Source organism: Ornithorhynchus anatinus, chromosome 2 (assembly GCF_004115215.2).
Source record: "Ornithorhynchus anatinus isolate Pmale09 chromosome 2, mOrnAna1.pri.v4, whole genome shotgun sequence".
NCBI classification, from domain to species: Eukaryota; Metazoa; Chordata; class Mammalia; order Monotremata; family Ornithorhynchidae; genus Ornithorhynchus; species Ornithorhynchus anatinus.
Genome location: NC_041729.1, coordinates 98,784,002 through 98,796,187, shown reverse-complemented (window position 1 = coordinate 98,796,187; position 12,186 = coordinate 98,784,002). Strand labels below are relative to the sequence as shown.

General features: G+C 50.3%; 1 protein-coding gene across 3 annotated transcripts in view; it reads left to right on the top strand.

Moving 5' to 3' along the window:
* NCOA7 (nuclear receptor coactivator 7) overlaps window positions 1-12,186 on the top strand; it is a 125,001-nt gene that overhangs the window by 67,757 nt on the left and 45,058 nt on the right. The window lies entirely within an intron of this gene.

Below are 12,186 nucleotides of genomic sequence, written 5' to 3'. Positions count from 1 at the left end.
AACTGGTCAACCCACCTTGCACTGAAACCACCCACTCTCCCTCCCGCTAGCTTGCCCTATTTACATTAATGTGTGGATTTCCCTTTCTGGGCAAGAACACGGTGAGCTCTTGCTGAGTTTAGTTGACACAATTTGGGACTTGTGTCACAAAATGCCTGGGGATTTGCACCCTATTTTGCACCCTGGGTCCATGTCTCCCAGTTGGCTGAAGGTGATAATAATTACAGAGCTTGCTAAGCACTTACTATGTCCCAAGCTCTAAACCAAGCACTGAGATAAATAAACACAGGCCCTGTCCCATTACAGGGCCCACAGTCTGGGTAGGAGGGAGGACAGGTATTTAATCCCCATTTTACAGATGAGGAGACTGAGGCCCAGATAAGTGAAATGACTTGCCCAAGGTCACACAGCAGGCAAGTGGCAGAGCCGGAATTAGAACGCAAGCCCTCTGACTTCCTGGACACTGCTTTTTCCACTAGAGTACACGTGCTGCTGCTCAGAGGGGTCTGCTGTTGAGAAGATAAGGGAAAACTGCACAAACTAGGAATAGTGTCTCAAAATTGTGGTTTTCAGTAAGAGTGAGATAGGTAGAACGTGGAGTTTGAGCACTCCAGCCTTCCCCTCCCAGTTCTCCATCAGTTTTTATGTCTGCTTCTTAGTTTTGCAGACTTTGGCCATCATCCTGTTGTTTTTAGCAGATTTTAATATTAGTTGCGGCATGATTATGATGTAGATCTAAAAGCATCTCAGCTAAAATATCAGTGGTTGTTGAAGTGCTCCCCAGAGCACAAATTACGATAGGGTGAATTCTTTTCCTTTAGTTGCTCCTGGCAAGAAAAGTCTGGCAACAAGAGAGTTCTGAGCCAAACAGCAGCCTACACTTGTAGAACAAAGGACTTGAAAGCTTAATCTAACTTTTCTGTCTTTGATATAGTGTCAATTTCCAGGGAAAGAGCAAAGAGCTTGTCATTAATTTTTGATTTGTATAGTTTGGTGTAGTATTAAAAACGGAACCTCAAACGGTTTCATGAGCTTTGAGGTCTGATAGTAATAAATGGAGACGTAAGGTCATGTCGCGTTGGGAGTTTTCCATAGCTGAAATCGGAATCGTATTTTAAGTTTAACGGACCGTCAGACTCGTTGTCTTTGTGGTGGCAGGTCCCGGATGCTTGGAATCTCTGAAAATCCAGTGATACGTCTCACTGTTGTATATATTTATGGCTAGCAGCTAGATTCTTTTTTCACGTCATATCACCTATAGTTAGTGGGTGGGTGTATTTATTTCATCAGTGGCCCTTGTGTGGGGGCACGGTGCTAAGGCACGTTGATCAGAAATGAGAGAGAGCCATGTGGAAATTGATGTGGTGATAGCACAAGGGAATCAGTCCCAAAGACCAGTTTCACTTTTGAAAAACACTATTCAGTGGTGAGCAAGCGGCGGAAAAACTCACTTGCTCAACTCCGCGAGGACTAGTTTATAGAGCATGGACCTGGAAGTCAGAAGGACTGGAGTTCTAGTCCCGGCTCTGCCACTTGTGTGCTGTGTGACCTTGGTCAAGTCACTTAACTTCTCTGAACCTCAGTTACCTCATCTGTAAAATGGGAATTAAGACTGTGTCCCCCATGAGGGACATGGACTATGTGTGACCTGATTAGCTTGTGTCTATCCCAATGCTTAGAACAGTGTCTGACATAACAAATACCATTTAAAAACAGAAAACCTCTGCCCCGACTTCTGCTCAGCAGTTACTTCTCTCATCTCCCCTGCCCACTTCCACTCCTTTTGACTCCACCAGCTACTCCAGAAGCAGCGTGGCTCAGTGGGAAGAGCACGGGCTTGGGAGTCAGAGGTCATGAGTTCGAATCCTGGCTCTGCCACTTCGCTGTATGACTGTGGGCAAGTCACTTAACTTCTCTGTGCCTCAGTTACCTCATCTGTAAAATGGGGATTAACTGTGAGCCTCACGTGGGACAACCTGCTTACCCTGTATCTCCCCCAGCGCTTAGAACAGTGCTCTGCACATAGTAAGCGCTTACCAAATACCAACATTATTACTCCAGATCTCTGACTCCCTCATGAAGGCCAGGAGAAGCAGCATGGAGCACTGGATAGAACACGAGCCTGGGACTCAGAGTTCTAATCCTGGCTGTGACACTTGCCTGCTGGGTGACCTTGGGCAAGTCCCTTCACATCTCTGTGTCTCACTTACCTCATCCGTAAAATAGGGTTTGAGGCTGAGCCCCACATGGGACAGGGACTGTGTCCAACTCAGTGTTCTTGTATCCAGTGTTTCATACAGCGCGTGGCACATAGTAAGTGGCTCAACAAACACCGTCATTATTATCATCCTGGCTCCACTGTTTATCTGCTGGGTGACTTTAGGCAAGTCACTTCATTTCTCTGTGCCTCAGTTACCGCATCTGTAAATTGAGGATTAAGATTGTGAACCCCATGTGGGACAGGGACTGTGTCCTGATTAGCTTGTAACTACCCCAGCTCCCGAACAGCGCTTGGCACATAATAAGCACTTAACGAATACCATCATTATTATTATTATTATTATTTAGTGCCCCTGCTTCTCCCCTGACTCTCACCTTGATACCTTTTCCTGGAACTTTGTTGACGCTATCAGGCATGAGCTCCCCAAAGCCTCCTCCTTATCTCCCCAGTGCTGACCACCCCCCTTCCTTGCTGTCTCCCCTCTGATTTTCTGGATCCTCTGATCCCACCCCCTCTTGCCTTCTAAAAATACCCACTTCGACTCTTCCCTCCCTGGTCACCCTCTTCAGCTGCTTCCTCTTTGTTGGCTCCTTTCCCCGTAACCTCCACCACAGAAGGTTCTCATCTTCCCCATACTAGAAGATGGCCGCCGCCCATCTCCTTCCTCCCATTTCTGCACACACCCCTCCAAGAGGTTCTAATGATAACTGTGGTATTTAATAATAACAACACTGGTATTTGTAAAGCACTATACTATGTGCCAAGCATTCATTCATTCAGTAGTATTTATTGAGCGCTTACTATGTGCCGAGCACTGTACTAAGCGCTTGGAATGAACAAGTCGGCAACAGATAGAGACGGTCCCTGCCCTTTGACGGGCTTACAGCTAAGCACTGTTCTAAGCTCTGGGGTAGATACAAGGGGAATTAGATTGTCCCACGTGGGGCTCATAGTCTTCATTCCCCATTTTACAGATGAGGGAACTGAGGTCCAGAGAAATGAAGTGACTTGCCCAAGGTCACACAGCTGACAGGTGGTGGAGCCGGGATTAGAACCCACGACCTCTGGCTCCCAAGCTCGGGCTCTTTCCACTAAGCCGTGCTGCTTCACGTAGCCAGGCACCATACTAAGCTCAAGAGTGGGTACAAGTGAATCGGATCAGACACGGTCCCTGTCCCACAACAGGGCTCACAGTCGTAATCCCCATTTTCCAGATGAGGTAACTGAGGTACAGAGAAATGAAACGACTTGATCCCACAGAACAATAATAATGATGGTACTTTTAGATTGTGAGCCCGTAGTTGGGCAGGGACTGTCTCTATCTGTTGCCGAACTATACATTCCAAGCGCTTAGTACAGTGCTCTGCACATAGTAAGCGCTCAATATTAGGGAAGCAATTTGGCTCAGTGGAAAGAGCCCGGGCTCGGGAGTCAGAGGTCATGGGTTCGAAACCCGGCTCTGCCACTTGTCCCCTGTGTGACTGTGGGCAAGTCACTTCACTTCACTTCTCTGTGCCTCAGTTACCTCGTCTGTAAAATGGGGATTAACTGTGAGCCTCTCGTGGGAAAACCTGATTACCCTCTATCTACCCCAGCGCTTAGAACAGTGCTCTGCACATAGTAAGCGCTTTACAAATGCCAACGTTATTATTATTATTATTATTAAATACGATTGAATGAATGAATGGATTCGTTAAGCACTTACTATGTGCCAGTCACTGTTCTAAGCGCCGAAGACAAGTGACGGAGCTGGGATTAGAACCCAGGTCCTTCTGACTCCCAGGCCCGCGCTCTATCCACCAGGCTGCGCCCAGGCGGGCCGCAACCGGCTTGCCCAACCCAGAACCCTCGCTACGATGGGGGCCCAGGGCGCCCGGATCCTAGTGTCCCCCCAGGCCCGCAGCGGGCGTCCCCCTCTCTGCCGCCCCAGAGCAGGAGTGCAGGCCCTCGAGCCGGCTGCCGCGGGGCTGCCGCGGGGCGGCTGCGGGGCTGCGATGACAGGCAGGGTGCTCGCTGTAAACCCGCTGCCCCCATTTTGACCCACTGCAGTCTGGTTTCTGCTCCCTTCATTTTTCCTCCCTGTCTGAGCCCTCATTTCCTCTTCTCCCACTCCCTTCTGCATTGCCCTTGAAATTGGGATTTTTTCGTGGCTTAGCGGAAAGAGGATGGGCTTGGGAGTTGGAGGATGTGGGTTCTAATCCCAGCTCCACCACTTGGCTGCTCTGTGACCTTGGGTTTAATCCTTGGGGATGAAGACTGCGAGCCCCACATGGGACAAACTGATTACCTTCTATCTGCCCCAGCGCTTAGAAGAGTGCTTGGCACATAGTAAACACTTAACAAATACCATTATTATTATTATTATTATTATTCACTCCTTCCCCAGCCCCACCTCACTTATGTACATATCTGTAATGTATTTATATTGTCTGCTACCCCCCTCTCTAGACCGTAAGCTCATTGTGGGCAGGGAACATATCTACCAACTCTGTTATATTGTTTTTCTCTCCCAAGCACTTAGTACGGGGCCCCGAACACAGTAAGCGCTCAATAAATACGACTGATTGACTTGACTCTTCTGAGACTGAACTGAGTGTGCCAGCAGAGACCTCCTTCCAAAGGTGACGGATGGATCCCAATTCTCTCTCACTTCTCAGCTGTTGTTCCCCTTGGACCCCTCTCTTGTCTCGGACACACTGTCTAATCTTGGTGCTTCTCTATCACTGGCCATTGTTCATTCGTTCATTCATTCAGTAGTATTTATTGAGCGCTTACTATGTGCAGAGCACTGTACTGAGCGCTTGGAATGTACAAATCGGTAACAGAGACAGTCCCTGCCCTTTGACGGGCTTACAGTCCAATCGGGGGAGACGGACAGACGAGAACAATAGCAATAAATAGAATCAAGGGGATGAACATCTCATTAAAACAATAGCAAATAAATAGAATCAAGGCGGTGTACATCTCATTAAAAAAATAAATAGGGTAATGAAAATATATACAGTTGAGCGGACGATTACAGTGCTGAAGGGAGGGGGGGAGGAGCAGAGGGAAATGGGGGGAAATGAGGATTTAGCTGGGGTAGAGTAGAGGGAAAAGGGGAGCTCAGTCATTGTTCTCAATCTCTTGCTGGCTTCCCTCCCATCTCTCCTGTCTTAGCCATGTGTGCCCCTCAAAACCCTGCCCTACTTTTCTCCTTTAGGGTTCTCATCTGCCCCCTTAGCTCCGTGACCCCCAAATCTACCTCTCTAGCCCTGACCTCACCCCTACCCTCTCACGTTTCCACTTGTCTCCAGGACATAATAATAATAATGCTGGTATTTGTTAAGCGCTTACTATGTGCTGAGCACTCTTCTAAGCGCTGGGGTAGATCCAGAGTAATCAGCTTGTCCCACGTGGGGCTCACAGTCTTCATCCCCATTTTACAGATGAGGGAACGGAGGCCCAGAGAAGTGAAGTGACTTGCCCAAAGTCACGCAGCTGACAGGTGGCGGAGCAGGGATTAGAACCCATGACCTCTAACTCCTAAACCTGGGCTCTTTCCACTGAGCCACGCTGCTTCTCTAGTCTCTACATCTCTACGTGGCTGTCATGCCGGCATCTGAGCTCCTTATCTTCTCTCCTGAGCTCACTCTTCGCTGCACTTAGCGATTTTAGTTGACAACTGTGCCATCTCCGGGGGCTTGAGGCCTCACTCCCAAACTTTTGTGTCTTGGTTTTCTCCTTGAAGATGACATTTATGGGATCTGCCCCTTCTTCTCAGGTCAGCATCTGATCCGAGCAACCATCTTATCCTGGCTATCAATCAGTCAATCAACGGAAGGTTTATCTCTTGAGCTCTTATGGAAGACACAGAACTGTATTAAGCACAAGGGAAGGTCCAGTAGAATATAAGGTCATTTCTAGACTGAGAATATAAGGTCATCTCTGGACTGTGAGCTCGTTGTGGGCAGGGAATGTGTCTGTTTATTGTTATAGTGTACTATCCCAAACGCTTAGTACAGTACTTTGCACACAGTATGCACTTAATAAATATGATTGAATGATTGAATGAGCCATCACACTTTCCTCCCAGCATACCTCCTACGTCGCTGTTAGGGATGGGGTCCTGGACTGGATGACCCGAGTCTTATTAAATGCTTTGTACAGTGCTTCGCACGTAGTAAGTGCTCAATAAGTACCATTGATTGATCAATTTTTTTTTTTTAGTCAACTGTACTTGAGTGCCTCCCATAATAATTGCAGTGCTGGTTTTTTGTTCTTGTTCTCCTTTTTTTGGAATTTAAGCGCTTATCATGTGTCAAGCACTGCTCTAAGAAGCCGGTTGTTGGGCAGGGATTGTCTCTCTATCTGTTGCCGAATTGTACATTCCAAGCGCTTAGTACAGTGCTCTCGTGGCTCAGTGGAAAAAGCACGGGCTTTGGAGGCAGCGGTCATGGGTTCGAATCCCAGCTCTGCCACTTGTCAGCTGTGTGACTGTGGGCAAGTCACTTCACTTCTCGGTGCCTCAGTTACCTCATCTGTAAAATGGGGATTAAGACTGTGAGCCCCACGTGGGTCAACCTGATTCCCCTGTGTCTACCCCAGCGTTTAGAACAGTGCTCTGCACATAGTAAGCGCTTAACAAATACCAACATTATTATTATTGCTCTGCATACAGTAGGGGCTCAATAAATACGATTGAATGAATGACTGAATATAAGGTCAGATACAGTCCCTGTCCCACATGGACCTCACAGTCTATGTAGGAGAGTGAACAGGAATTGAATCCCCATTCGCAGTTGAGGAAACTGAAGCACAGAAGGCAAGTGACTTGTCCAGGGTTACGCAGCAGGAAAGAAGCAGACTCAGGATTAGAACTCAGGTCGTCAGACTCCCAGCCTCAGGCTCTTTCCTCTAAGCCACCCCCTTTATTTTTAATGGCATCTGTTAAGCACTTACTATGTGCCAGGCACTGTACTAAGTGCTGGGGTAGATACAAGCCAATCAGGTTGGACACAGTCCCTGACCCACGTGGGGCTCACACTCTGAATCCCCATTTCACAAATGAGGTATCTGAGATACAGAGAAGTGAAGTGACTTGTCCAAGGTCACAGAGCAGACAAATGGTGGAGAACCTCCGACTCCCAGAGCTGTGCTCTTTAGGCCACGCTCCTCATTCCTGCTGCCTGTAGGCATAACATTGCATTAGGAGCTTAGGGAACCACTCCAAGTAAAATGCACTCCCTTCCTAAACTCAATGAATTTCTGATTGAATGGAGCCTGTTCTGAGAGCATTAGTAGCCCTTTGAAAAATCTAATCATCTTTCTGGGCATATAAGGCAACAGAGGTTAGGGTGTGAATCCCCCAAACAACGTGTCTCAGAAGAGACGGGGTGGAGGTTACCAGAAACCGAGAGTTTTGAGAAGTATGGGAAAGTACCATTTTCATCTTGAATTTCTTTCCAGGGCAATATTGTTTCCACTCTTCCTCCCGTCGGTTTAACCTGAATTCATTTTAGCAGCCTGGCTTTGATGTGTGATCGTATCGCAGCAATAGGAAATGTTCTCACCGCCCCCTCGGTGGCCCCGTGGTTGAATAATAGGACATTGGATCTGCACTCCCCATGAGCTGGTAAATTGTTTAATAAGCTTGAGAAGCAGCATGGCCTAGTGGGTAGAGCACAAGCCTGGGAGTCAGAAGGACCTGGCTTCTCATTCCAGCTCTATCACTTGTCTGCTGTGTGACTTTGGGCGAGTCACTTCACTTCTCTGGGCCTCAATTCCCTCATCTGTAAAAATGAGGATTAAGACTCTGAGCTCCTTGTGGGACATGGACTGTGTCCAACCCGATTAGCTTTTATCTACCCCGGTGCTTAGTACAGTGCTTAGCACATAGTTATCACTTAACAGATATTTTAAAAAAAAGGGTCTCCTGGAAGAGGAGCTAATACTTACACTCACACTCTGGATGTGTGCTTTAGCAGAAAGCTATTTAAAAGTGGCGTTCCAGATGAACTTACTTAAATTTCTGGTTGACGGTTCCAGACTGGCTTTACTAGAAAGCTTGGGGGTTTAGTTGTTGTTTATTATTTTTGATAGGGTTTTTGTTAAGTGTTTAATGTGTGCCAGGCACTGTACTAAACACTGGGGTAGATAATAATTGTTGTATTTGTTAAGACCTTACTATGTGCCAAGCACTATTCTAAGCACTGGGGTGGATACAGGAAAATCACCCTTTTTCAGATGAAGTAGCTGAGGCACAGAGAAGTGAAGTGACTTGTCCGAGGTCACACAGAAGACACATGCCCAATACGGTACTGTGCATTGAATGGGCTCCCAGGATGGGGGCCTGTACCCAGTTCACTGATCCACACATCGCAGATTCTCAGTCAGTTCTATTGATGGTGATGTTGACGAGCCGACCTAAATAACCTCGAAGGTTGTTTCGAGCTCATTTTGACTATTGAGTGAATTCGTGGTTTGAAGAAGTCAGTCAGTCCATCGTCTTTATCAAGTGCTTAACTGTGTGCAGAGCGCTGTACTAAGTGCTTGGGAGAGTACAGAACATTCCCTGCCCACGGTGAGCTTACAGGCTCTATGGGAGGAGACAGACATTAATATAAATAAATGACAGATATGTACATAAGTGCTGTGGGGCTGGGAGGGGGGATGAACAATGGGAGCAAGCCAGGGCGACATAGAAGGGAGTGGGAGAAGAGGAAAGGGGGGCTTAGTTAGGGAAGGCCTTTTGGAGGAGTTGTGCCTTCAATAAGGCCTTGAAGGAGGGGAGAGAACCTGTCGGTCTCCAGGACAGGTGACGGGGCTGCCGTACAATAGCCTGTCCTTTGTTTCTGGCCATCCACCCCGGGTTTAGGAGGAGGCAGGATCCTGAGGGGCTCCGGCCCCGTCATTGGTGGAAGCTGGCGGGCCCCATCCCCCTGCCTCCACGCCTCCCAGCCCTTCAGGAGGCGGTGACCAAAACCCCTCCCTGGAGGGGCCTCTTGATGGGGTCAGGGTCCCCCAGGCTGCGGCTGCGACACGTCTCCCTCCGGTCCAGCAGGAAGGGCGGCCACCGGCCCAGGCCCCAGCCTTGGGCCTTTCGGAGCCTTGAGGGAGACCTCTGTCTGAGGCGTGTCTCTGTCCAGTCCCACAGGCGGAGCGGCTGCTGTCCCAGACCCCAAAAGCAGCTTGGCTCAGTGGAAAGAGTACGGGCTTGGGAGTCGGAGGTCATGGGTTCGAATCCCGACTCTGCCACGTGTCAGCTGTGTGACTGTGGGCAAGTCACTTCACCTCTCCGTGCCTCAGTTACCTCATCTGTAAAATGGGGATTAACTGTGAGCCTCACGTGGGACAACCTGATGACCCTGTATCTACCCCAGCGCTTAGAACAGTGCTCTGCACATAGTAAGCGCTTAACAAATACCAACATTATTCCATCTGAGGTGTGTCTCCGTCCAGTCCCGCGGGAGGGGTGGTCCCTGACCCAGGCCCCAGCCCGGATCTTTCAGAGCCTCGCGGAGGCTGCCATCCGAGACGTGTCTCTATCCGGTCCCACAACCCGGGCCCTTCAGAGTCTCTTGGCACCGTGGGTGGCTCCAGGGATCAGTTGGCTTTCCTCTCCAGCTATAGACTGGGGGCTGTTGAGGGGAGGGGCCCGTTCCGGTCTCGCAGCGGGTCCTCCCGCCCTTCACTGACTGACGAGGTCGACACCCCTGCTGGGGGGCTGGGGGTTCTGGATTGAGAGAGCCCACGACAGACGGCAGACCAGCTCACTCTCCCCAAAGGGTTGGGAGGGTCCCGGCAGCCACCGGCCCAGATCCGAGATGTTTGCTCTCGAGCACTGCTGCGCCTTTGGGATGGGGGAGCCCAGCTCCTCGCCGTCTACCCTGGCCACATCCCGGCTCCCCGACTGGGACCAGAGTCTGCCCAGCCAGGGGTCACCGTCGGCCGGTTACAGTGGCAGCTGGGAGGCCCCGCTCGGACCCAGGGGTCGGGACCCTCTCCGGCGGCGGTGCCCCATCCGCGCGGCCCGGGAGCCGGCCTCCCGGCCTGTGGACTTGGTGCTGCAGACTTTCTTCATAATAGGTATGCCGGGCTTGGTAAAGGGAAGAAGAGGTCTGTCTCTCTGTCCGTCTGTCTATCCTCTTCCTGACTCTGCCACCCTCGGTCCATTTATGAACACCAAGGAATCAAACTCAGAAGTCTTAAAGTAGACTTTTCCACGTCACCGTAGACAAGTAAAACACTGCGTCTGTTCTACATCACTGGCTTGGATCAGTCGATCAGTGGTATGAATTCAATCGCTCAGTGGTATTTATTGAGCGCTTATCGTGTGCCGAGCACTAAGTGCTTGGGAGAGTCAATACAACAGAGTTGGTAGACGTGTTCTCTGCCCTAAAGAATTTGCAGCTTAAAGAGGGGGAGACAGACGTTAATGTAAATGAATGATTTCTAACATGCAGTTACAGATATGTACATAAATGCCTTGGGATTGAGGGTGGGGCAGATAGCAGATGGTGCAGAGGGAGAGGGATCAAGGGAAGAGGACTTAATCGGGGAAAGCCTCTTGGAGGAGATGGTGACCTTAATAATACTTTCAAGGTGGAGAGAGTGGTGGTCTGGCTTGTATGGAGGGGGAGGGATTTCCAGGCTAGGGGTGGAGGATGTGGGATAGGGGTCGGCAGCAAAATGGACAAGATCAGGGCCCGGTGAGCTTTCTGACACTTGAGGAGACGAGTTTGTGGGCTGGATTGTAGTAGGAGATGGAAGAGTAGGAGTTGGGAGCAGAGGACTGGACCATTTGATCCACCTCTGAAGGACCTGGGCTGCTCTGGGAATCCCCAGAGGTGAAATGTGCCGAGGGTGGAAGTGGGAACAGGATTTCCCAACCCGGCTGGGCTGGGGCTGCTCCACTGGTTTCCCCTCAAGTGATCCCTGGGTCCTGGTCTCCAGCTCTCTGCCACCCGCTCCCTCCCCAGGCCTCGGCCAGCAGGGACCCCTTGGCTCTGCCGCCGTCCGTCCGTCTGTCCCTCTGTCCCTCCTCCCCGCTGTGAAGATGTTGCTCGATTTTGTGCTTCTTGTCTGGGCCTCGGGGCGGACCATTTCTGGGGGCCTCCTGCATTTTCTGGGAGATTTTTGTCCGCCCAAAGGGGGCTGGTCTGGCTGTCGTCCCTGCCGAAAAGCGATTGTGAGTGTTTGGCACTGGGGAACGGGTTGGGGTAGGTACAGATCCCTGAAGATCTGGGAATGAGGGTTGGGGGAGTGGGAGCTTTCCTTCTAGGCCCTTAAAGGGAGCAGCCCCACAGGGATACTGGGAGGACAAAAAGAGGACTGGAATGTAGGAAAAGTGCTTTGGAAACATGTACATACACAGCAGTTCTTATTATGCAAATCATTATCTGTTTGGTTTTTAATGGCAAGGTCCAAGCGTCTGTCCCTTCATCCCCTTCTCCCCCTCTCCAAGCAAGAGTGTGTTTAAACTCACCTGAACCAGAGCCCCCGGCCTTTGCATTGTTTTACATCAGACAAGCAGGAGCCTGGCCAAGGTGGGGGGAGGGGGGCCTTCTCTCCCTCCCTCCTTCCCTCCTTTCCTTCCTCCTTCTTTCCCTCCCTCCATCTTTCCCTTCTTCCCTCCCTCTCTCTTTCCCTTTCTCACTCCCCCCTTTCCCGCTGGCCCCAGCCATCAGATGTGGGCAATTTTTCCCATTAAGTACCTGGTTGGTCAGGGGGTCATTGTGGGGAGGAGGTGAAAGAGAAAGGGTCTCCCCAGCAAAGGAAGGGGGCTCCCCATCTGACAGAGGGAGGGGAGGGGCCAGCCAGGAACCAGGCTGTCACAGGAGAGAAGAGAGACGGAGGGCCCGAGGAGGAGAGACATTTTAGGTCAGGGTGAAACGCCGACACATTCAGGCCCAGAGCCTGGCCTGGGCACAGATGAGTAGAGCAGAGGAAGAGGGTCCTGAGAGAAAAAGGGGAGGCAGGAGTAA